At 39.5% G+C, this 23,781-nt stretch overlaps 1 long non-coding RNA gene across 1 annotated transcript in view; it reads left to right on the forward strand.

The window, feature by feature from the left end:
- The first annotated feature begins 234 nt into the window (after positions 1–234).
- LOC137029748 (uncharacterized) overlaps positions 235–23,781 on the forward strand; it is a 35,303-nt gene continuing 11,756 nt past the window's right edge. Inside the window, exon 1 of the long non-coding RNA XR_010896322.1 lies at positions 235–401. This is a non-coding gene — a long non-coding RNA (uncharacterized lncRNA). The remainder of the gene's footprint in view (positions 402–23,781) is intronic.

A 23,781-nucleotide genomic window follows, 5' to 3' on the forward strand; every position in this document is an offset into this window, starting at 1 on the left:
CAAACTTCCCAGCACAATGCCATCATCACTAACTCACAAAGGGAACAAGATTGCAAAATGTTGCGTAGGTCACATCAAGTGCACGGCTGAAATTAGAAGCTGTTTGCGAGTACAAAGTTCATGCAATTTAATTCCGTATTCTCCATGCCTTGGGTTGCTCAAGCCTTTGTCGCAAGAATTTTTTACTTCATACAGCTGTATGCTTGTGCTGAGATTTCTGTCACAAGGGAATCTTTTGTACTTCTGTTTTGAATCTGAGCCATAAAGCGCAAAGATTTGTGAGAGAGAGACATGTGATATTTCAAATGCAGCATTTGTTTTCTCCAGGCCGTTTGAACAAAGTGGAAGCTTTGTTCCACAAGAGTATCCTAAGATGACTTCTGGCCATATTCGAACACAGAGTAAGAAATATTTTAAGTCTGGTAATGTAAAGCCTAAGCTCATTTTATTGCAATTTGTTAGGTACCATGTACTTATATATGTACATGGTACCTAACAAATGTACACAATATTTTAGGTATGCTTTAAATTGCTTAAAAAAAATACAAATGGCATTGTTTGTTTTGGTTTATTGCAGAATTTAGTTTCCTGTCAGGATCTGGAAACATCTGTCCGGTCTTTGTTTTTACATTTCTTGTTTTTCTGGTATTTTGTGTTTTCACTCTCTCTGTCTAATCAATCTGTCTGGCTGGTCATGTTTCATTCCTTTTAGTCTATTTGGATTTATTCTGTGCTCTATTTGGATTTATTTATGTATAGGTTTTGAATGCTTTAGCCAATGATTCCTGAGCTTTTGGGTTTTGCTCCCTTGTTTTGAAGCAATCTTGTTTTGACTTGATCAAGTCGTAATATTGACTAACTATTTCATAAATACAGTAGGAGCTTCATGGTTTCACTGAACATTCTAGCCAGCAAAGTTCAAATATTTTAACGCAAGTAAACTACTGAAGACTAATCTTGAACAAAAACTGCACACTTAATATGGGCAAAGCCGGGAAATGAAAAATCCCAGCCCTGTTTAAATTTAAGATAGTCTAAATTAAAAGAAATTAGTTCATACAACTCAAAACAATTAAACTGTTCTGTTTACTTTAAATATGTCCAGCCCAGGCTCGTTGGAAAAACATACCTGTGTCAACATTTCTGCAAAACACAAAATACATTGCGTCGTGCACGTTTCACGACAGTTTTAAAGTGAAATCTCCATTGAGTGGCATGTTTAGTTTTTTTTTTTTTTTTTTCAGGACAGATGAACATGAATATGTCAAACTTTGGAGTTTATATGTATCACCGCAGTTCAGAATTGAAATGTCCGATGAGTCACGCTAAAAGCTTAATGCTCCATCATGTTTAATAACGTACACCTACACTAAACCCTAAACCTACCCCAATAGTGTTAACAAAAGCAAAAAGTTACATAAAACCCAATTGTAACCATGGCATTTTTGCTTGTTTTTGAACCTGTCTTTGAGCTCTTTTACCGTGACTCATCTTTCACAGGACTCGTACCCAAGCTCTTCGCATTGCAAGTAAAACTGAATATCTGGAGCTGGTTTAGTGATGCAAACTCCAGAATATATGTTTACAAATCATGCACTATGGTAAAAAGTGTTTTGAGGTCATAACATAATATTGTGCAAGATGCAAAAATTATTAAAAGTGCTTGCTGTTTTACTGCGTCTAGTGTTCATTTCTGCTAGAAACTGCAGTGATATGGACATATTGTTACGTATTTTGCGTTTTTGCAAAAATGTTGACACAGGTATGTTTTTTCAATGAGCCTATGTTGAAAATGTCAGTGCTGTAAACTCAAAAGAAAAAGATCTAAATACTTATAACAGTTAATTTAACTGAACTAATTTGTTTAATTTAAGTTTGTCCTACTTAATCCAATTAAGTATTTTGAGCATTAGGGTTTACAGTGAACAGTTGATGTCCGCGTTGAGCGCTTCTGTGGGGGGGTAATAAAATCCACACAACTCTAGTTTAAATGCAGTGGTGTAATGTAACGAAGTAATAATACTTCGTTACAGTACTTAAGTATTTTTGGGGAGAATCTGTACTTTACTTGAGTTTTTATATTTCTGTCAACTTTTACAGTTACTCCACTACATTTCCTAAATAAAATGTATACTTTTACTCCGATACATTTTCCCAAAGTATTTTCGTTACTTACTACAAAATAAAGTTGGAAGAACACAGACTGCAAGCAAGCATGTGCAAACAAGTGCTCGCACAACCGCGGTTGATTTCATTTTCCGGGTTGCGTCCATTGCTGGAGCGGCTGAGAAGTGCGCTGTCATTACGAGCATAGATTATGAGACATTACGAGAGCGGCCTCTAGAGGCGAAATAAAAACTATCACTGATGCCTCGTAGAGTTTGTTTTGACACGTGATGTGAGGCTGCGTGCTGCACTGAGCGGGTCACTTCAAAAACGATTTAAAATGGACAAAGAAACGGTATGTTATACAGTGTACACTACAGTACATGTTTTCATATCATTATAAAGTAATTAGTTTGTTGAATAGATGCTGCATTAGTGGAGAACAGTATGTTTGCCGTCGAGGCACAGAGGATGCTAACATTAGCAGTACCTCAAGTGTGAAAAAAAAAACAAAAAAAAACTGTATGCCACGATTGTTACCATTCATTTGCATTAGTTTATATCTATTTGTTTGCTGTTATGCATTCATTATCTGGCGAAGTTGCATATTTAAACTGTATTCTCATCATACAGTGACAGAAGCATAACAAATCAGAAATGTAGCCTATTCAATTTCAGTTTTTATCGGCACTGTAACACATATTTTGATTAGATAATCATCGATTTTTCTAAAATACAGCCATATAATGTGTGAAAGTATACATATAATGGACCCATGCTATGCCTTTGTGTGTAAAGATGGTCATTTTTAAGCATGACTGTTTGGATTTATATGAAATAGTAACATTTTACAATAAGAGTACATTTGTAACATTAAATAAGGTTAATAAAAGTATTGTTCATTTATAATTTCAACATTTACATTTTAACATTTTAAAGTTGTCTCTTACATTAGTTATAATGCATTATGAATTAACATGAACGATCAATGTATAATTAATATATTAGTATTTTTTATGTATAAAAATTACAATAAACATTTAGCCTTTTTTTTTTTATTTAGAGAAACAAAATGAACACAACCTTGCTGCTCAAACTTAATAATATGTTTTGCTCCTTTTGTATTTTACATTTACTTGTACTTTTACTTTCAATACTTAAGTACGTTTAATATAAAAAAAATATATACTTTTCGTACTTAAGTACAAAAAATATCAAATACTTTAAAACTTTTACTCAAGTAACATTCTAAACAGCAACTTTAACTTCTACCAAAGTCATTTTCTGGTAAGATATCTATACTTTTACTCAAGTATGGTTTGCGAGTACTTTATACACCACTGTTTAAATGAGTACATTGAATGAAGACATTTTATCGCTCTCAACTTCTGGAGAGAAATAGCGAAGGCACTTGACAGGAAGGAAACTTTCTAGTGCGCATGTGTCAAACACTTATGTTTGTGAATGCTATCAGATGAAGTATTGTATACTTTGAAAGGCTATGTGTTCAGCTTTATGCATAAGCTAGTGTTTGCGTCAAAACTTAAGTCACCTTTGGGCATTAGAAAGAGTTGTATTATCAGGCTTTATACAGCTGTATGCTTGTGCTGAGGTTTTTGTCACAAGGGAATCTTTTGCTCTACACTATTCTGAATCTGAGCCAGAAAGTGGTTTGTGAGATTTCAAATGCAGCCTTTGTTTTCCACAGGCCTTTTGTAGAACGTAGCAAGCGGGTAAGAAAAAAATGTAAGCTAAGGCAAAAAGCAAATGCCATCGCTATCCAAGTAAGATTAGGAATTTGACGCTCAGGGTAAAGAGATCTCCGTAAATTTCATCTCTTTTTGTGTTATCTGTGCTACTGCTTGTTTTGGGCCACCCGTCAGTCAGATATGAGACAGCTGTCAAAGGATGAAGATACTGACACTTTTTTCCAAGTATTGGCAGCAGATTCAGGCGACATGCTGCTCCCCAGAGCCTCCAGACTGTCAGGTTTCTTTCTCTTTGGTTTTCAATCCTTAGTTCCTTTTCTGACACTGCTTTTATATCTGTATCCTGCTGCCATCTTTTCACTTTAGCCTTGGTTGGAGTCCGGCAGATAATGTACTGCTTCAACATTTGGAGAGTGTCAGTATATGAGGGTGTTTGCAAGGTTTGCAGATCTCCAGCGCATGATGTACTGAGATTGAGCGCTATGACTGCTGTAATTTGTTTACTTCAGAAATGGAGACCCAAAACTGTGGAATAAGCACAATAGACCTATAGACGTTAAAAATTGGTTTTCAAGTCATGGATAGTGCATACTAACCACTTTAATTTGTTCAACATGATAAAGAGTTAATTTAGTGCCTGCACACTTTTTTCAGCGCAGAAGTATTTTTTTCCCCCCCATTTAAAGTCTTGGTTAAAGCGTTTTTAAGCCAAGAACCAAACAAACCAGCTATGATGAGAATCACAACATTACAAAGTTTGATTTGAAGCAAAAATCTGATAAAAATACAAATGTACAAGCACTTAATGGCCTTAATGATAGAAAGAACCAAAATAACAGCACAATAGAATTAAAAAGATGTAGGGAGACCAGCATGTCTCCCTGTCATTCGCAGTGCTTCAATCGAGGGGGCAGAGTCTTTTGGCGCATATTGCTTGTTTTGACTTTGATTGGTGGAATTTTTTTGTACAACATCATTGGTAATGTAGTTTTTCACCACAAACTCCACTGTTAAACATGATAATTTAAAAAATGAGTTGATATAATGCAAACTGATGGCTTCAACAGAAGCAAATACCATCATTTAATAACCATGTAGCTCAGAGGGCTGACTTTATTTATAAGTTATTGTTAAAAATCTATTTCCCTGTGGAGAAAATTCATGTTTTTACTTCCGGAATCTGACTGTTGCACATTATTAAGATGCGGAAGATGCTAAAATTTACAGTGTGTAGTTATAGAGAGGAGTAACTACAGAAGTAACTGTGCACAGTCTTGTTTGGGAGCTTGTTTGTAAAAAGAAAAACTAACCTAAGCTAGTTTGACTAAAACTAACTAGCATAAACCAGTGTAGGCCAACATGGAAACTCATGCTAATCTTGTTTTGTAGATCTTTACATTTCTTTATTTTGGGTGTAATATCTTTTTTTAGGACTCTTAGATTTCATATCTTACAGAGCTCTTGTCAAAATATCCAAAAATATTTCATTACAAACAACAAAACAAACAACTAGCCTCCTATGCTAAGCTAACTCACTAAAGTTAGCAGATTACACATGCATGGTGCATGGTGAAATGCATCAAATCACGTTCTTTCAGCCATAAATGCTAACCGTCTCCTGTAACTCGACCGATAAGACATTGCCAATGTCATAGGATCCATTCATTCCCAGAGAACAAACATACTGATAATATCTATACTTTGAGCACTCTGTAGTCTGGAAAACAGTATCTGCCACATGCATAAATGTATTGTAAATATACTTTTCAACTTATTTTTCTGTCAACAGCTACTAATGTCAAACAATGATTTGATTGTATAGTTGAGGCGTTTGTTGATTTTTTGCTTATTCTGTTTCTGTGGTGGAACCTGAGCTGAAATGGTCTTGTTTGCTGCTGTCTCGTCATGTTTAGCTTGTTTAGCATTAGGCCATATATCTCTACTGCAAACTGAAGAAGACAGCTTGGTTATGAGGACCTGGCCAGTTCTTTTTAGCAAAGCTATAATGCTTACCTATAAGAAGATATGCATGTGTACTGTAAATAGGCTTTTTAGTGTTTTTTTCTCTTTTTATTAATTATTAGAGAAACAGTAGTTGTGTGCCAAATGATACACTTAACAGTATGCCTTTATACTATGCACTGTATACTCAACTGTCTAATCCAGAATTGGATGCAGCATTGCAAATTTGGAAGAACCTAGTCTTGTTTTTGCATTATTTCTATAATATTATGGTATTAATATTTTGCATCAGCTTTTATTTTTATATTTAACATTTTCATTTTAGTTTAAGTTTTAGTCAGTTTATTATGTGCTTATTAGTCAGTGCTTATTAGTCAGTTTATATGTCTTATTAGTTTTTTATATTTCTTTTTTTTTTCTTTTTCAGCTTTAGTTTTACTACTTAAACATCTACTTATTTCAGTTAGTTGCCAAGGCAAGATTTCTAATCTTCATTTGAGTTGAAGTTTTTCATCTAAAAATTATATTTTATTTCCTTTCCGCTTTATTTTAAAGTCTCAGTGAACCAAAGGTTGCAACCGACTTTACTTCTGTGTTGTGATGTATTTCCAAGTGAAACAGAATATTGAAAAAAGGGCACACTGTAAACCCTAATGCTCAAAATACTTAATTCGTTTGAGTAGGACAAACTTAAATTAAACAAATTAGTTCAGTTAAATTAACAGTTATGAGTATTTAAAACTTTCTTTTACTTTTGAGTTCACAGCACTGACATATTTCAAGTAAACTAAACTGTTTTAGTTGCAGCAGATTTCTAATTCCCAGCATGCTTTGCATCAGACTGTATAAATGTTGAAATAAAGTGTTATTTTGTGTGTTTTTGCATAAGATTGACATAGGGAGACATAAGTTAGTGTTTAATGTTGTGTTATGTTGGGATTGACAGGGGGTTCTGTTATGTTAGTTTTGTAGGGTTACCATTGTGGTGAAGAGTAGACCGTGTGGTTAGGTTGAGGATGGGCTGCAAAACTTTTAAGACCACATATACTGTATGTTGTTTGATTATATACATGCAAGTATATATTGACAGTCTCTTTGATAATTATAATAGCATGTGTTTTTTGCTAACTAACATTTAACCAAGATTTGAATGTGATGTTTATGTAAATTAACTATATGTACTTGAGTAGGGCGAGGCTGAGAACTGTGGGAGCGAAGGAATGCCAGTGATGTGATTGTTAATGAGAGACACCTGTGCACCACACTAGCATTGCTCCACTTCCATGGCTCTCGGCCCCGCCCCACTTGTCACAAAAAAATTAAGTTCTACTAACTTAAAAAAAATAAGTTAGTTAACTTAAACGTTTTGAGGTAATAAGTTTCCTCAAATGTTTTGAGTATTCTGAACTTATTGAGTTTTACAGTGCAGGTTTTTATTGTAGCACACTTCCTCTCCATGCCTCGCTCACTGATGTTTGGAGGGGAGTGGTTAAGGATATTCAACCTAAGTCCCAGATGTTATCAGTGAAGGAATGCCATTCCAGAGTGGAAGCAAATTTTCAGATTTCTATTAAAGATTACCAATACAAACAAATTTTCGTTCACCACAAGACTAGTAATGTGCGCTTACAAAGTAAATGGTCAATTATGATTTCATGATGACTTAATAGTTTCAGTTTTAGTTAACAACAAAAAGCTGATTTGTCTGAATAAAAAGGTCATCTAACATTTATGCTTGTTGCAAAATTCAGGATGCATGATACAGGATGATCGGTACAATATCATTTATCTGCCAATATTAGACATTTTTTATTATTATTCATTGGTATCAGTTGATATTGTTGATTGATTTAGTTGTTCATGCCCTCTCATCAAACGCAGTATTATTTAATGGACCTGAGCTGACATGAAGTAACAATGAACAGTTGTATATTTATTAAAGGGATAGTTTAGTTCATCCAAAAGTGAAAATTATCCCATGATTTACTCACCCTCAAGCCATCTTAGGTGTATATGACTCTTCGTTCAGATGAACACAATCAGAGATATATTTAAAAATATCTTTGCTCCTCCAAGCTTTAAAATGGTTGTGAATGGTGGGCCACATTTTGAAGCCCAAGAAAATCCATAAGTTACTCCATATGGCTCCAGTGGGTTAATAAAGGCCTTCTGAAGTGAAGCGATGTTTTTTTTGTTTTTGTTTTTTGTGAGAAAAATAACCATATTTAAACTTTATTAACTATAATAAATAGCTTCTGACAGACGACCATATGCCTCGATTTGCAGCAGAAGAGTAACCCCTGACCCAATGCAATGGCAAACGCGGAAGTGCAGAGGATAGAGCAAAACAAAACACTGGTCATGAATTAAAAGTCTAAAATGAGAAAATTTAAATAGAAATCAGAGGATTTTGATATAAGAGAAGAGGAGCTTGAGTTTGTTGCATACGTCACGTTACTCATTTGGCGCAAGTTGAGTTGCGCAAGTATGCGTACGGTCGTCCACCGAAAGCTAATTGAATTTATGAACTTTTAAATATAGATATTTTTCTTTAAAAAAATGCATCACTTTGTTTCAAAGGGCCTTTATTAACCTACTTTTATTATGTATGGATGCATTTTATTTTTGCTTCAAAATGTCCCCCCCCCACCCCCCCATTCACAACCATTATAAATCTTGGAGGAGCAAGGTTGTTTTTAAAAATATCTATGATTGTGTTCATCTGAAACAAGATAGTCATAAACACCTATGGATCGAGGGTGAGTAAATCATTGGATAATTTTCTCTTTTGGGTGAATTATCCCTTTAACTAACAAGAGATTAATGAATTCTGTAACAAATGTATTGCTCATTGCTAGTTAATGCATTAACTAACATTAAATTATGGGACCTTATTGTAAAGTTTTACCACATAATATTTAGCAAAAGTCAAAATTAGTATTCATACATACATTATAGTGCAATGGACAAATTCACTTGTAGCATTGAAAACAATTTATTTAAGTTTTTAATGTTTTATGTTTTATATAAACAGTATAGAATGTTTAATGTAATATTGGCTATTTATCAGTTCTCTGTTATTGTGCAACCATGTAATAAAATGTATGCACACCGACAAACGGGTGTTTTGGAAAGTGCTGTTGTGATTTAAGTATTTAAATAAGAAAGGTCTTATTTTCAATGCATTCATGATTCTCACTATATTACTTCTTATCTGCCTTACAGTCATCATTACATATGAGAGCAACTGACGCCGCTGCCAATATTGTCCTGAATTTTTTTGTTTCGTTTGTTTGCTCCGATAACAACTCTCCAATTTTCCCACCGAGACGTGCTTATCGTAGCCAGGTTGTTTGCAGATGAGGTAAAGCAGAGAGAGAGATCAAATATTGTTCTAGGATCTCCAGCGGCCACATCCACTAATTACTAATGTCTTACCAGGGCTGCGTTGAAACACGCTAACAAACAGATTACGAAACGGAGAGGCGAACAGATGAAAGTTTCTAATCCCCATTATATCACAATTACATTTGGTGAATGTAAAAAACCTAGAGAGAATTCAGGTCTGCGGAATGGCCGCATTTCTTCGCTGTATCGAGGATAAAGTAGCCGTCTCTATACTAGAATTAGATAACATCGGCAAAGCTTTCCATTAGGGCCGTGTGGACTGCAAGAGATAGTGCGCAACATCCCCAGCTGAGGAAAAACCAAAGCCAGCCTTTCCGGAGGCAAGCAATAAGCGATTGGAAGAGGATTGGAAAGAGCAAGGGAGCTCATCCAAAGGAGGCAGTGCAATTTGCGATTCTCAAGAACCCTCTCTAAATTGAACCTCATCTCCGACTGCAAATGTCAAATTATAGCGATATCCTCTCATCTGCACAGCTTCTTTTTCATGTCCAAGTATAGCGTGCGGCCCCTCGCGCTCCCTCGCTCCTTGTTTCCCTCTCCTTGTCAAGAGCAGCCTTTTTTGGGTCTTTGTTCTTTCTGGTTCAAAAACCTCAGCCCCACTGAGCATCAGCAGGGATTGCTCCCAGCAAAAACAAACTTTTTTAGAAGGAAAAAAAAAAACTCCTTTGTCCTGAGAGATATGCCCACATGCATTCTGACTAAAATCCACAACATGTTGCAACAAGTAAACAAGCATGCATGCTTTTGATTGGACACACTCAGATGAATTTATGAAAGTGGATGAAAATTAAAAGTAACGAAGTCGTGCTGAACTACATGAATAAAAAAAAAAAAAAATAGACAGAAAGCTCTATAAAACGTCTCGGTTACGTATGTAACCCTCGTTCCCTGAAGGAGGGAACGGAGACGTACGTCAGTAGTGACCGACGAATTGATATCCCAATTCGTCGGTCACTACTGACGTACGTCGAACGTGACCGACTGAAAGGGAACGTCTCGGTTACGTATGTAACCCTCGTTCCCTGAAGGAGGGAACGGAGACGTACGTCAGTAGTGACCGACGACTTGGGCTATCAATTCGTCGGTCACTACTGACGTACGTCGAACGTGACCGACTAAAAGGGAACTGAAAACTTAAAACGTGTTTTTACTATTTGCAAGAGATTAAGATAGTAAGGGTCAATGTGACCCTGGACCACAAAACCAGTCATAAGTCGCACGGTATATTTGTAGAAATAGCCAACAATACATTGTATGGGTCAAAATTATTTTATGCCAAAAATCATTAGGATATTAACTAAAGATCATGTTCCATATTTTGTAAATTTCCTACTGTAAATATATCAAATGTATTTTTGTGAGTGGATATGCATTGGTAAGGACTTCATTTGGACAACTTTGGACAAAGGTGAAAGCTTATTTATTCAGCTTTCATATGATGTATAAATCTCAATTTAAAAAAAAAAACTGACCCTTATTTTGTGGTCCAGGGTCACAAATAAGACTATAAAAGATAAAGAAAAATCAGAAACACTCCCATTTGTTAGCATTAGTTAATGCACTAACTAATTTAATGCACTAAATAAGTATTATGCTATAGTAAAGTCTCGTACAATAGATTTGCATGCATCACTTGTAAAAAAAAATAAATAAAAAATCTTGCATTGTTGCATTGCTGCCACATACATAATATTTTTTCCACTAAATTATGTCATTATAACGAGATATGCCATTAAATGGCATCTTTTCTCATAATAATGAGATGTTATGCCGTAAAAACGATATGTGTATATATATACAGCTGTGGTCAAAATGATTGGCACCCTTGATAAATATGATCAAAGATGAAAAATCTGCATTGTTTATCCTTTTGATCTTTAATTAAAAAAATTAGCAAAAATTTTAACCTTTCATTGAAGGAAAAGAATTGAAATTGGGAGAAAAATCATATTATGAAATAAATGTTTTTTCTCCAAAACACGTTGGCCACAATTATTGGCACTCTTTTATTCAATACTTTTTGCAACCTCCTTTTGCCAAGATAACAGCTCTGAGTCTTCACCTATAATGCCTGATGAGTTTAGTGAACACCTGAGAAGAGATCAGAGACCATTCCTTCATGCTGAATCTCTCCAGATCCTTCAGATTTCAGCTCCATGTTGGTGCTTCTTCTCTTCAGTTCACACAGAAGCTTAATTTTGTGATCAATGACACATTTTTGTGTTGATTTTTATGTTTGTTTTGGATCATTGTCCTGATGGAAGATCTAACCACGGCCCATTATTGGATTTCTAGCAGAAGCGGTCAGGTTTTGATTTTTTTATCTGTTAGTATTTGATAGAATCCTTGACACCATGTATCTGAACAAAATATCCATGATGACCTCCAGCAGAAAAATAGGCCCACAACATTAAAGATCCAGCAGTATATTTAACTGTGGGCATGGGATACTTTTTATCCATGTGTGCACCAAACCCATCTGGTGGGTTTGCTGCCAAAAAGCTCTTTTTTTTTTAGTTTCATCTGACCACAGAAGCCAGTCCCATTTTAAGTTCCATTCATGTCTGACAACTGAATGTGCTGAGAGCAGAGGTTTTTTCTTGAAACCCTCCCAAACTACTTGTGGGGATGTAGGTGCTGTTTGATTTTTAATTGAATAATATATTAGTAAACGTTGTAATTAATGTGCATTTAACATGTTATTAACATTTAATTAACTAATATTAATAAAGTTTTGTTTTAGAACATGATATCTGATGTAGTTAACTAAAACTTACAAATTATTTGAAAATCATTCACTAAATCATTAGAAATGTAATATTTGTATTTAGGTTTATATACTATTATACCATTTTTAACACAAAATTAACACAAAAATTTGAATTTTCCCCCCAAATATCATGAATTATTGATTCATAAGTATCATTGATTTTGGGAGTCACATGCACATGATATTTTACAAGCATTTTATAACCTTAATTTGTTATAAAAAGGGAAAATCATGTCATGTGATATTAAACATATGAAATTTATGTTTGCATCTATAAATGATATCATTTCCTGTTTTGTGTTGTTGTTTTTTTCTGCACCATATGACAAATGTTTTTCAAATGTTCATAATATTTTAACTAAACTGTTTAAAATTATGATTAACAATATGCCAATAAATTACTCAAATGTTTATCCTTTAAGGAATTTCATTCTTTTATTTTTCTTTATTGATTATATGATGAAAGTTGTACCACCTCAGTATTTTTTACTAATATAAAAATCTAGAATTTTTATACAGAAAAATAAATCAAATTATTGCATGTATGCATTGCGTTGTGAATGTATGTTTGAATAAGTTAATATATTTTAAAATGCAGTCACAATCTGGAGCATCAGTTAAATATAAGTTATGTGGAATAATGTAATTAGTCTTCTGTTTTGTCTTAAATTTGTCACTTTATTGTTATTTTATAATGGTTGCTCAGTTCTCAGCCTGAATTTGAACCCATAAAACCCTCCAGGCTTGAACCTACAGGTGGTGTGTAGGAAAATTTTTCGGCACTTGTAATCTTTCACATTGTGTGACAAGCAAACTTCTGAAAAACCTTCTCCTGAACCGCGGACGTATGTGTCCTACAAAACCAAATCTCCTCAGCCATGATAAGCACAGCCTGTGGAGTTTGGTACTGTGCACACAACTGTGTCCAAACCTATTACCACTGAGCTCCACATCCCCTCTCCCCAGAAGGCACGATCTAACTGAGTGTTTTTCTAATAGAGACAAGCTGTCCTGATACTCCAGCTATCCTATTTTGAGTTGTTATGGATGACAAACCTCTCAAGTGCAAAATCAAGTTTACAAACTTCTTTAAGTTTCCAGAAGCTACAAGATGGTAAGACTTTGTTTGTGTGTAGTTCAGTCATGAAACTCTAGAGGGCGCATGCTAAAATCACTGATATCATTACTGCATGGCACAAGCTGATCAGCCTCTGCTGATCCTGCAGCCAATGAGATTGCTTCCTCGACATTTAAATAGTCTGGTTCAGTGTTTGCTTTAAGCTGGTCCTGCAGTGTGCTGGACTGAAACCCTCCACCTCCCCAGCTCCACCTGCCTAGATCTGCTACAGGATTTATGTTTGTCTATTTATGCAGCAGCATATCTTACATGTTCACAGCAGCGTTCACAGCAGAGTATTTTATTCTCACCAAGGCTGTGGTTATTTGATCAAAAAAATACAGTAAAATCTTTATATTTTTTGTCAAAGCTGAATTTTCAGCATCATTACTTCAATGTCACATGATCTTCAGAAATCATTCTAATATGCTGCTCGGGATTTGCTGCTTATTAATATCAATATTAAAACAGTTGTGCTGTTTTTTTTTTTGTTTTTTTTTGTTTTTTGTGGAATTTTTTAATTGAAAGTTTAAAAGAACAGCATTTATTTGAAATATAAATCTTTTGTAACATTATAAATGTCATACTGTCATATTTGATCAATTTAATGTGTCCTTGCTGAATAAAAGTATCCATTTAAAAAACAAAAAAACAATTACTTACCTCAAACTTTTGAATTGTAGTGTATCACGGTTTCCACCAAAATATTAAGCAGCACAACTGTTTTCAACATTGAAATATGTCATATATGTAACCCTGGACCACAAAACCAGTCTTAAGTCGCATGGATATTACTATATTAAGTAAAGATCATGTTCCATGAAGATATTTAGCAAATATCCTATTGTGAATATATAAAAAAAATATTTTTGTGAGTGGATATGCGTTGCTAAGGACTTCATTGGGACAACTTTAAATGTGATTTTCTCAATATTTTGATTTTTTTGCACCCTCAGATTCCAGATTTTCAAATAGTTGTATCTCGGCAAAATATTTTCCTATCCTAACAAACCATAAATCAATGGAAAGCGTATTTATTCAGCTTTCAGATGATGTATATATCTCAATTTAAAAAAATTGACCCTTATGACTGGTTTTGTGGCCAGGGTCACGAATAGATATTTTATGCAAGTGGTTCTGTCTTTAATAATGAGTTATATTTATTGTTGGGTCAATGTCAAAAGAAAAAAAAAAATGTTAGTTACGGTCTTTTCTCATTCCCCTGGACTCAAAAGTGAAAATGAAAATGCGATAAAATGCAATTTGCACACGAAACATCATTACATTTTGAGGGCAAATATCTCATTTCAAGGGTATCATTCCTTTTCTCCCCTGAACATGCTTGTACAAATTAATGTTATCTATTTTTGATTGTTTTTTAAGTAACGTTTCCAGGATCCATTGCTTTGGGGAATTGAAATAGGCACACGACCACAGCCAGAATCCCAGATAAGGAATTTTTGGTGCCCATAGCCATCAGTGTTCAATTTCTGCAAGAAGAAACAGTAATCAAATTCTTATCAAACACACTCCAGGGCTTAAAGACACGAGCAATCACTGACAGGGAAAATGAGATGGATGTGGCACCATTTGTCACATTACTTCAGAGGTGGTAAAAGGGTGAGATGGCTTGTGTTTTGTCATACTTACAAAATAAAGTGCAGAGATTACTGAACCTGTTTAACTATATGGGTTTTTTGACACAAAAAATGAAAGTTAGCATTTATTCATTTGCATTTGTTTATATATTAATAGGATATTTACACACAGTCTGAATTGATTGAGATGTTTTTCATTCTTAGAATCATTTATTTTAAAGCAAATTCTTATGGAACATTAGAATGAGGCTTTGGTGCGAGAAATTAATATCACAACACGGTATTGTGAGAGCTTTATTCCCAAAGACTAATGAAAAAGCATTCCTGCTACACAAGAGCTGAGCTGAGTGATTGTTCTCTCCATCTGTCTGTGGAGGAGGCTCTTCCTGCAGGGTTTATCTTGTTTTCATCAGGGCCGGCCAGCACAAATCCACATTTGCTCTGACCCGCGCCGCACCCAGCCCCAAAAAAGCTCGGATAGATCCCTCTCTGTCTTTAGCCAAACAAGAGCTCCCTTTCTGACAGCCCAGATTAAGTTAAAGAGACATTCGAGCCCAAATACAAGAAAGTAGGTCTCTGTGTTTAAGGTGTCCCTTGTTTCATCAGGCAGAGCGGACGGAAAGGAACCTCCGGTGAGAGGTAATGAGCACTGGCTGTTTATCAATAACGTGAAGAGGGTTATGTGGCAGAACGGATAAAGGTGATTACCTCTTCAATGCAACACCGGATGTTTGTCTCTCCTCACCACACCGGAGAGATGGAAAAAAACACATCCTTGACCCTGGTGCACTCTGTGTCTCTCTCAATTACCAGATCGAGAGTGTAAATAAGAGAAAATGAAACCCGTCTCACAACAGCAAGCAGCGTGTAGGTGTTTAATGGCAGATTCCTCACATCAGCGAATCATTACGTTTAGTCATTAAGGGGTTTTTTTTTTTCCTTTTTTCACTTTTCTCATTTGAAAGCACCAAACCGATTAGAGGTTAGATGTTTGCACCTACAGCATGCTAAAGCTAATTCTCACTCTCTTATACTGAAGATGTGTTAAGGCAAGAAACAACAGGCAAGATGGTTATTTTTTCATGCACTGCTCAAATTTGCTACTCTAACATGTCTTATTTCAGGCTAGTTGGGGGAAAAACTAAAATAAATCTAAAATATATGTTAAAGGGATAGTTCACCAAAAAATGAAAATTTGATGTTTATCTGCTTACCCCCAGGGCATCCAAGATGTAGGTGACTTTGTTTCTTCAGTAGAACACAAATGATGATTTTTAACTCCAACTGTTGCGGTCTGTCAGCCATATAATGCGTGTCAATGGGAACTCCATCTATAAGAGTAAAAAGTCCAACTGCCCTCCACATCCGGTTAGTGAGGTCTGAACGCGCTCTGACAATGGAAGTGATGTCTCGCACTCATTGATGCAAAGCGCGAGACACCACTTCCGTCATCAGAACGCGTTTTTTGATGCTGAACGCAGTTGGACATAGTGGTGTTTTAGAGGTAAAAATTATATAAATACTGTTCGGTTTCTCGCACAAACTGATCATTTCGTGTCAATGTGACGTTCCCATTGACATGCATTATATGGCTGACAGACAGCAACGGTTGGAGTTAAAAATCATCATTTGTTTTCTACTGAAGAAACAAAGTCAACTACATCTTGGATGCCCTTGGGGTAAGCAGATAAACATCAAAATTTCATTTTTGGGTGAACTATCCCTTTCAATGTTTCTTTTTGTGTGTGTAGATTTCAAATACAATGCATATGAAATAATGCATTGGTGTTTGTTAAACATATTTGATACATCAGGCTTTTATGGCTCAAAGAATAAGAGAATATTGAGTTCATACTCAAACACCTCCATTTCATTGCCCCATACTGAGCCAAAATATGCAATTAGGTGCAGTTGTTAATATTTAAAGTGTCAAACAGTAAGATTAAATTCTGATAGCTTGTAATGTAAGTGGGTGTTTACATGCCAGTTGACAAATGAAAACTTTTTATGAGCCATTCATTTACATGGCCTTTGAAAGCCATTTTCAAGAGTTTGCGTTTTCAGACCCAAGCCTTTTTAAAACAATACAATTATTGTCAACAAAACCAGCCCAATTGTTAATCAAAACTAGACCAATCACAGTCAAACCTGGTATAAATCACATTTGGGGGATTAAAAATTATAAAACACTGCTGTTATGATATAGACACGGAGGCAGAGATAAAAGCAATCCAGGTGAGTTTATTGGAACAATATGTGGAACACAGAGTGATAATGGCTGTTATCAGGTTCTTGAGAGATGAATATAAAGTAATACTGTCCTTGTGTGGTTTGTGGATCCAGGAGTTGAGCTGAGATGGAGGGAGACGTTGGAGACACTCACACACACAGAAGGGTAAGCACACGAAGGGACCAGGAGACGAAGGAGATGAAGGAGATCGCTGGAGCAGGTAAGTATGTTGAAGGGGAGTCCTTAAGGTAAGCATATACATGGCGTAGTGCAAACGAGACCGGACAGTGAGTGTGTGTGAGAGTGGTGGCTTTGTAGTGCTGGTGATTGCAGAGTGAATGAGGTGCAGGTGGCGGTGATTAATAAGCTGGTGATTGAGTGCGTGGGTACTGTGGTGAGGTGGAGCCTGGCGTGTCTGTGACAGTACCCCCCCTCCCACGGCCCGCTCCTGAGGGCCGCGGACCCCGACGTCGTGGTGGTCTTCCCCTGGGTCGCGGGGCAGGTCTGTCTGGATGGTTGGTATGGAAGTTCTGTAACAGAAGAGGATCAAGGATATCATTCCTGGGAACCCATGAGCGTTCTTCGGGACCATAGTCCTCCCAGTCCACGAGGTACTCGAGTTTACCACCACGGCGCCGGGAATCCAAGATCTCGTGGACCACGTAGGCTGTGCCGTCCTCTAGGAGAAGTGGAAGGGGGGCTCGGCGGCTGCCACGTCAGGCTCTGTGGAGGGAACAACAGAAGGGTGGTGAGGTTTGAGTAGAGACACGTGAAATGTAGGATGGATTCTACTATACTGTGCCGGGAGTTGGAGACGATAGGTGACGGGGTTGATCTGCCGAAGGATGGTGAACGGGCCAATGAAGCGGGGACTCAGCTTTTTGCAGGGCAGACGCATCCTGATGTCCCGGGTGGACAGCCAGACCTTCTGCCCCGGCTGGTAGACAGGAGCCTCGGAGCGTCGAAGGTCGGCTGCCATCTTGCGTCTGCGCAGGGCCCTCTGCAGCTGGTGGTGAGCTGAGTCCCACACCCTCTCGCTCTCCCGGAACCAGTAGTCGACTGCCGGAACGTTGGAGGGTTCCCCGTCCCAGGGGAACATCGGGGGTTGGTAGCCGAGTACGCACTGGAAGGGTGTTAGTCCCGTTGAGGCTTGGCGGAGAGAGTTTTGTGCGTACTCGGCCCAACCCAGGTACTGGTTCCAGGAGTTCTGGTGGCCGTGACAGAAGGTACGCAGGAAGCGGCCGATCTCCTGGATCTTCCGTTCCGTCTGCCCGTTCGACTGAGGATGGTATCCAGACGATAGGCTGACGGTCACACCCAGGAGGGAGAAGAAGGCTTTCCAGACGTGTGAGACAAACTGGGGTCCTCTGTCGGAGACGATGTCTTCAGGTAATCCATAATAGCGAAAAACATGATTAAACATTAGTTCTGCGGTGGCCATGGCGGTAGGTAGACCCTCCAGGGGTATCAGACGGCAGGACTTTGAGAAGCGGTCCACCACCACCAGGATGCATGTGTGACCGTCAGACTCGGGGAGATCGGTGACGAAGTCCACTCCCAGGTGTGACCAGGGTCTCTCAGGAACGGGCAGAGGAAGAGCTTGCCGGTGGGAAGATGGCGTGGGCTCTTGGAGATGGCACACTCCCTGCAGCCCTGCACGTACCTCCTGACGTCGTTGGCCATGTTGGGCCACCAGAAGCGTTGTTTGAGCAACGAGAGGGTCTCCTTGACCCCCGGGTGACCAGTGCCAAGTGAAGAGTGAACGTTGTGCAGGAGTGGAGTGCGACGTGCCCGTGTGATGTACTGCAAGCCCGGTGGGCAACCCGGCGGAGTGCGTGTGGAGGCATTGGCGGAGGGAATGGTTTCTTCGGACCACTGGATGGGGCTCACGAAGATGGACTCCGGCAGAATAGTATCAGGTTTTTCGGGCTTTTCCTCAGGAGTATAGAGGCGAGATAAGGCATCAGCCTTCGTATTCTTAGAACCAGGACGGTAGGAGATGGAGAAGTTGAATCTAGAGAAGAACATAGCCCAGCGAGCTTGGCGAGGGTTGAGTCTCTTTGCGGCCTTCAGATATTCGAGGTTCTTGTGATCAGTGAGGACTTGAAATGGGTGAGTAGCTCCCTCCAACCAATGCCTCCACTCCTCAAGGGCAAGCTTGACGGCCAGGAGTTCGCGGTCACCGATGTCGTAGTTGACCTCCGCCGGGTTGAGCTTGCGGGAGAAGAAGGCGCATGGATGGAGTCTACTTGGTGTCCCCTGCTGCTGTGAAAGGACCGCTCCCACTCCGGTGGTAGATGCGTCCACCTCTACTATGAACGGGAGGTCCGGGTTAGGGTGGACGAGGAGGGGAGCGGTGGTGAAGGCTCTTCTTCAGGGTCTCAAAGGCGTCGGTGGCTAATGGAGACCAGGACAGAGACTTGGGCTGGTGACGGAGGAGGTTGGTGAGTGGACTGACGATTGTGCTGTAGTTTTTGATGAACCGGCGATAGAAATTGGAGAAACCTAGGAATCTTTGGAGTTCTTTGATGGTGGTAGGAGTTGGGCCAGGACTGTATGGCGGAGACCTTCCCCTCGTCCATCCGGATGCCACTGTGATCAATCACGTACCCCAGGAACTGGACGGAGGGTTGGTGGAATGAGCATTTTTCAGCCTTGAGGAAGAGATGGAACTGCCGTAAGCGCTGGAGGACCTCCGCAACGTGGTGGCGATGTTCGGCCAAGCTCCGGGAGTAGATGAGGATGTCATCTATATAAACCAGAACGGACTTATGGAGAAACTCCCGGAGCACCTCGTGGATGAAATCCTGGAATACGGAGGGGGCGTTGACCAGGCCATACGGCATCACGAGGTACTCGTAGTGTCCAGTGGGCGTGACGAAGGCGGTCTTCCACTCGTCCCCCTCACGTATCCGGATGAGGTTATACGCGCTGCGGAGGTCCAACTTGGTGAACACAGTGGCACCGCGGAGATGTTCCAGGGCCGCTGGGACGAGGGGAAGTGGATATCGGAACTTGATGGTGATCTTGTTGAGTGCACGGTAATCGATGCATGGCCTCAAGCCTCCGTCCTTCTTTGCCACGAAGAAGAAGCTTGAAGCAGCAGGGGAAGTAGACGGGCGGATGTAACCTTGTTCGAGTGCCTCCTTGATGTATTCCTCCATGGCCTTCTCCTCCGGTATGGACAGGGGGTATATGCGTCCCCTGGGCACTGGTTCACCCGGCAGCAGATCGATGGCGCAGTCCCATGGCCGGTGTGGAGGAAGCTTGGAGGCGTTGCGGGCAGAAGACGTCGCTGAAGGGGGCGTAGTCAGGGGGAACATCCACGGAGCGCTTCTCAACAGGGCTCTCGATGGACGTGGCATTCACGAGAAGAGACTTGGAGAGTGGAGGTTTTGGAACAGGAAGCGCTGGGAAGCAGTCTGGGAAGCAGTGATCGCCCCACTTCAGGACTTCGCCCGTGCGCCAGGAGATGTTGGGGTTGTGTTGTTCCAGCCACGGGCGCCCTAGAACCACGTCAGCGGTGGATTCCTCCAGAACCAGCAAATGGATGTGTTCAGTGTGCAGGATACCGATGCTGAGTTGTAGTGGACCCACGCAGTGACGGATGTGTCTGCGGCTTAGGGGTTTGCCCGTGAAGGAGTGGATTTGATAGCTCGTCGGTGAAGGAGAGATCTTAAGGTTGAGTTGTCTACAGAGGGTGCCTGAGATGAAGTTTCCGGCTGACCCTGAATCAAGGCGCGCCCCCACTGGCAGAGAGTTGTTCGCAGCAGTAAGGGTTACAGTTGTAGTGAGTGGTTTCATTTTCTGAATGGAGGGAAATATTGCACTCACCACGGGTCGAGGAGGACGGATTGGGCATGTGGAGAGATTATGCCCCATTGTTCCGCAATAGAGACAGAGATTCAGGGCCAGCCTTCTTTGTCTTTCGTTAGGGGTGAGACGAGAGTGATCAATTTGCATGGGTTCGTTGGCTGGTTCTGGGGAGCTGACGGGTTCGGACCGACGGAGGAGGTTAGTGGTGGATGACTGGCCCTGGTGTTCTTGAATGCACGACTGCATACGGGACCCCACGCGGATGGCGAGTTGGATGAAGCGTTCTAATCCCATGGAGTCCTCGTATGCAGCGAGATGCAGCCGCACGGAGGGTTCCAGCCCCTGACGGAACGTGGTGATGAGGGCTTGCTCGTTCCATCCGCTGGTGGCGGCTAGCGTTCGAAACTGCAAGGCATATTCGTTAACAGATAGGTTTCTTTGCTTTAGATTATAAAGTTTCTCACCAGTCGAGGAATCAGTCAGAGGTTTCCCGAATACTTCCCGGAAGTGGGAGACGAACGCCGAATAGGATTGGACGACTGGGCCTTTCTGGGTCTGGGTCCACAACGAATCTGCCCATTGCAGAGCCTTCCCTTGCAGTTGTGAAATAATGAACGCTATTTTAGCCGTGTCTGTGGTGTAGAGGTGCGGCTGCATCTCCAGGACCAGCTCACATTGGAGAAGAAATCCGCTGCATTCCTCCGCCGATCCAGAGTAGGGCGCCGGTTTGGCCATGGGACTGGCGGTGAATGCAGGTGAAGGAGTGGTGCTGGTGGGTGCGGAGACAGCCGTGTTGTGGGATGACGATGTTGAGGGCTGTGGTGTGAGTGCTCGACGCAGCACGTCCACGAGTTCCTGGAATGGATCGTTTGTACTCATGCCGTTAGTTATGGTCCGGTCTTCTGTTATGATATAGACACGGAGGCAGAGATAAAAGCAATCCAGGTGAGTTTATTGGAACAATATGTGGAACACAGAGTGATAATGGCTGTTATCAGGTTCTTGAGAGATGAATATAAAGTAATACTGTCCTTGTGTGGTTTGTGGATCCAGGAGTTGAGCTGAGATGGAGGGAGACGTTGGAGACACTCACACACACAGAAGGGTAAGCACACGAAGGGACCAGGAGACGAAGGAGATGAAGGAGATCGCTGGAGCAGGTAAGTATGTTGAAGGGGAGTCCTTAAGGTAAGCATATACATGGCGTAGTGCAAACGAGACCGGACAGTGAGTGTGTGTGAGAGTGGTGGCTTTGTAGTGCTGGTGATTGCAGAGTGAATGAGGTGCAGGTGGCGGTGATTAATAAGCTGGTGATTGAGTGCGTGGGTACTGTGGTGAGGTGGAGCCTGGCGTGTCTGTGACAACTGCTTACATGCAATGCATAAAAATATCAGTTGACACTCTTTATCTCCCAATTATACTGTCTTAATAAGATGAGATTTAAATGCTTAAATGTTTTTTAATCAAACCTCAGTAGTTTATATTTATTTTTTTTAATCATATTTGATACATCAGGCTTTCATGGCTCAAAGAATAAGAGAGTATTGAGTTCATACTAAAACCCCTCAATTTTATTGGCCCAAACTGAGCAAAAATATGCAATTTGAAGCAGTTGTTAATATTTAAATTGTCAAATAGTAAGATGAAATTCTGATAGCTTGTAATGTAAGTGAGTGTTTACACGACAATGTTTCAACTAAAAACTGAAAACTTTTTATGCGTTTTGGCCATTCATTTTCACAGGCCTGAAAGCGCAAACTCTTGAAAATAGGTTTCAAAGTCCAAGCTTTTTTAAAACAAAGCCATGATCATTTATATGCATTCACCATGATTTTTGCCAAGACAGACATATTCCTGGATCAACAAAATTTGTTGATCCTTGTCTGAAAATTTAGTCCTATAACTCTATCCCTACCCCTGAACCTAACCCTATTTATCCTTAAAATCAAAGGGAAATGAATAACACTGTTATAGCCCTTGTTGTAAGCCCAAACTTGGCATAAACTGTAAACTTGTCCCCCAAATCTGATTGGTTGATTGAAATGTTGATCCAAAATCAATCAAGATGTTGATCCAGGAACATGTTGCACTTGGTGAAATCACTTACACTGTCTCAATGCGTATTATGTTTTCAGTCTATAGGCGCTTAGTATTTCTTTATAAAGTGACATTGCCAAACTACTGGCCTGGCATGAATAACACAGCGTTTTTAATTGTTTTTTGCAGATTTGTGTGAACAAGGAACATTTTGACAATGTTATCGTCTTTATGAAAAACTTTTCAGTTTTTAGATTTTAGTTTTTTACTCTAAATCAACAAGATCTTTATTACAGTATAACAGACTACTTATAGACAGGGTTGCCAGGTCTGCACAACAAAACTAGCCCAATCACGGTCAAAACTGTTCAAAAATCACATTCGGGGTGTTAAAAAATGTCAGGGTTTCGCTTCAACCCACAGACTACAAAACAACCTGCAGCAAAAGTGTAAATGTAGCCGAATTTTGTGGGAAAACCATGGACTTGGCAACACTTTTTACAAGCAATGTATAAAAATATCAGTTGTCACTCTTTATCTCCCAATAATACCGTCTTAGTAAGATGAGATTTAAATGCTTAGTTTTATGATCAAACCTCTGTAGTTATTATTGTCGGGGACAAGACATAAAATGCAGTAATGGACAAATAGACGTTCCTCAAAAGCCTGTTGTATCATATTTGAAACACATTTTAACATGATTTTTTGGCTTTATGGATAATTGGATTAATCAACTAGGGAAGTATGGTAAAATTTCAACCCTTTTCACCTGTGGTGTCTTGTCTTAAATAAGATATTTCTGAAATGATCAGCAAATGAGCCAACATGGCTTTGATGTGTCGCTTTGAAGTGCAAGCCATTAACGGCAAGCAATTCTTAATTCACTGCTATACGGGATCCAAAAGTCTGAGAGCCCTGCTTAGATGGTGTGGAATTGTTAATATGTCTTATTCGTTGTGTTCAGAATCCTTTCTGTTCTGTCTGTTAGGTTTAGTTTGGTTTTGGAACCCAAATGTGGTCCAAGACCC

Source organism: Chanodichthys erythropterus, chromosome 10 (genome assembly GCF_024489055.1).
Source record: "Chanodichthys erythropterus isolate Z2021 chromosome 10, ASM2448905v1, whole genome shotgun sequence".
Taxonomy (NCBI): domain Eukaryota; kingdom Metazoa; phylum Chordata; class Actinopteri; order Cypriniformes; family Xenocyprididae; genus Chanodichthys; species Chanodichthys erythropterus.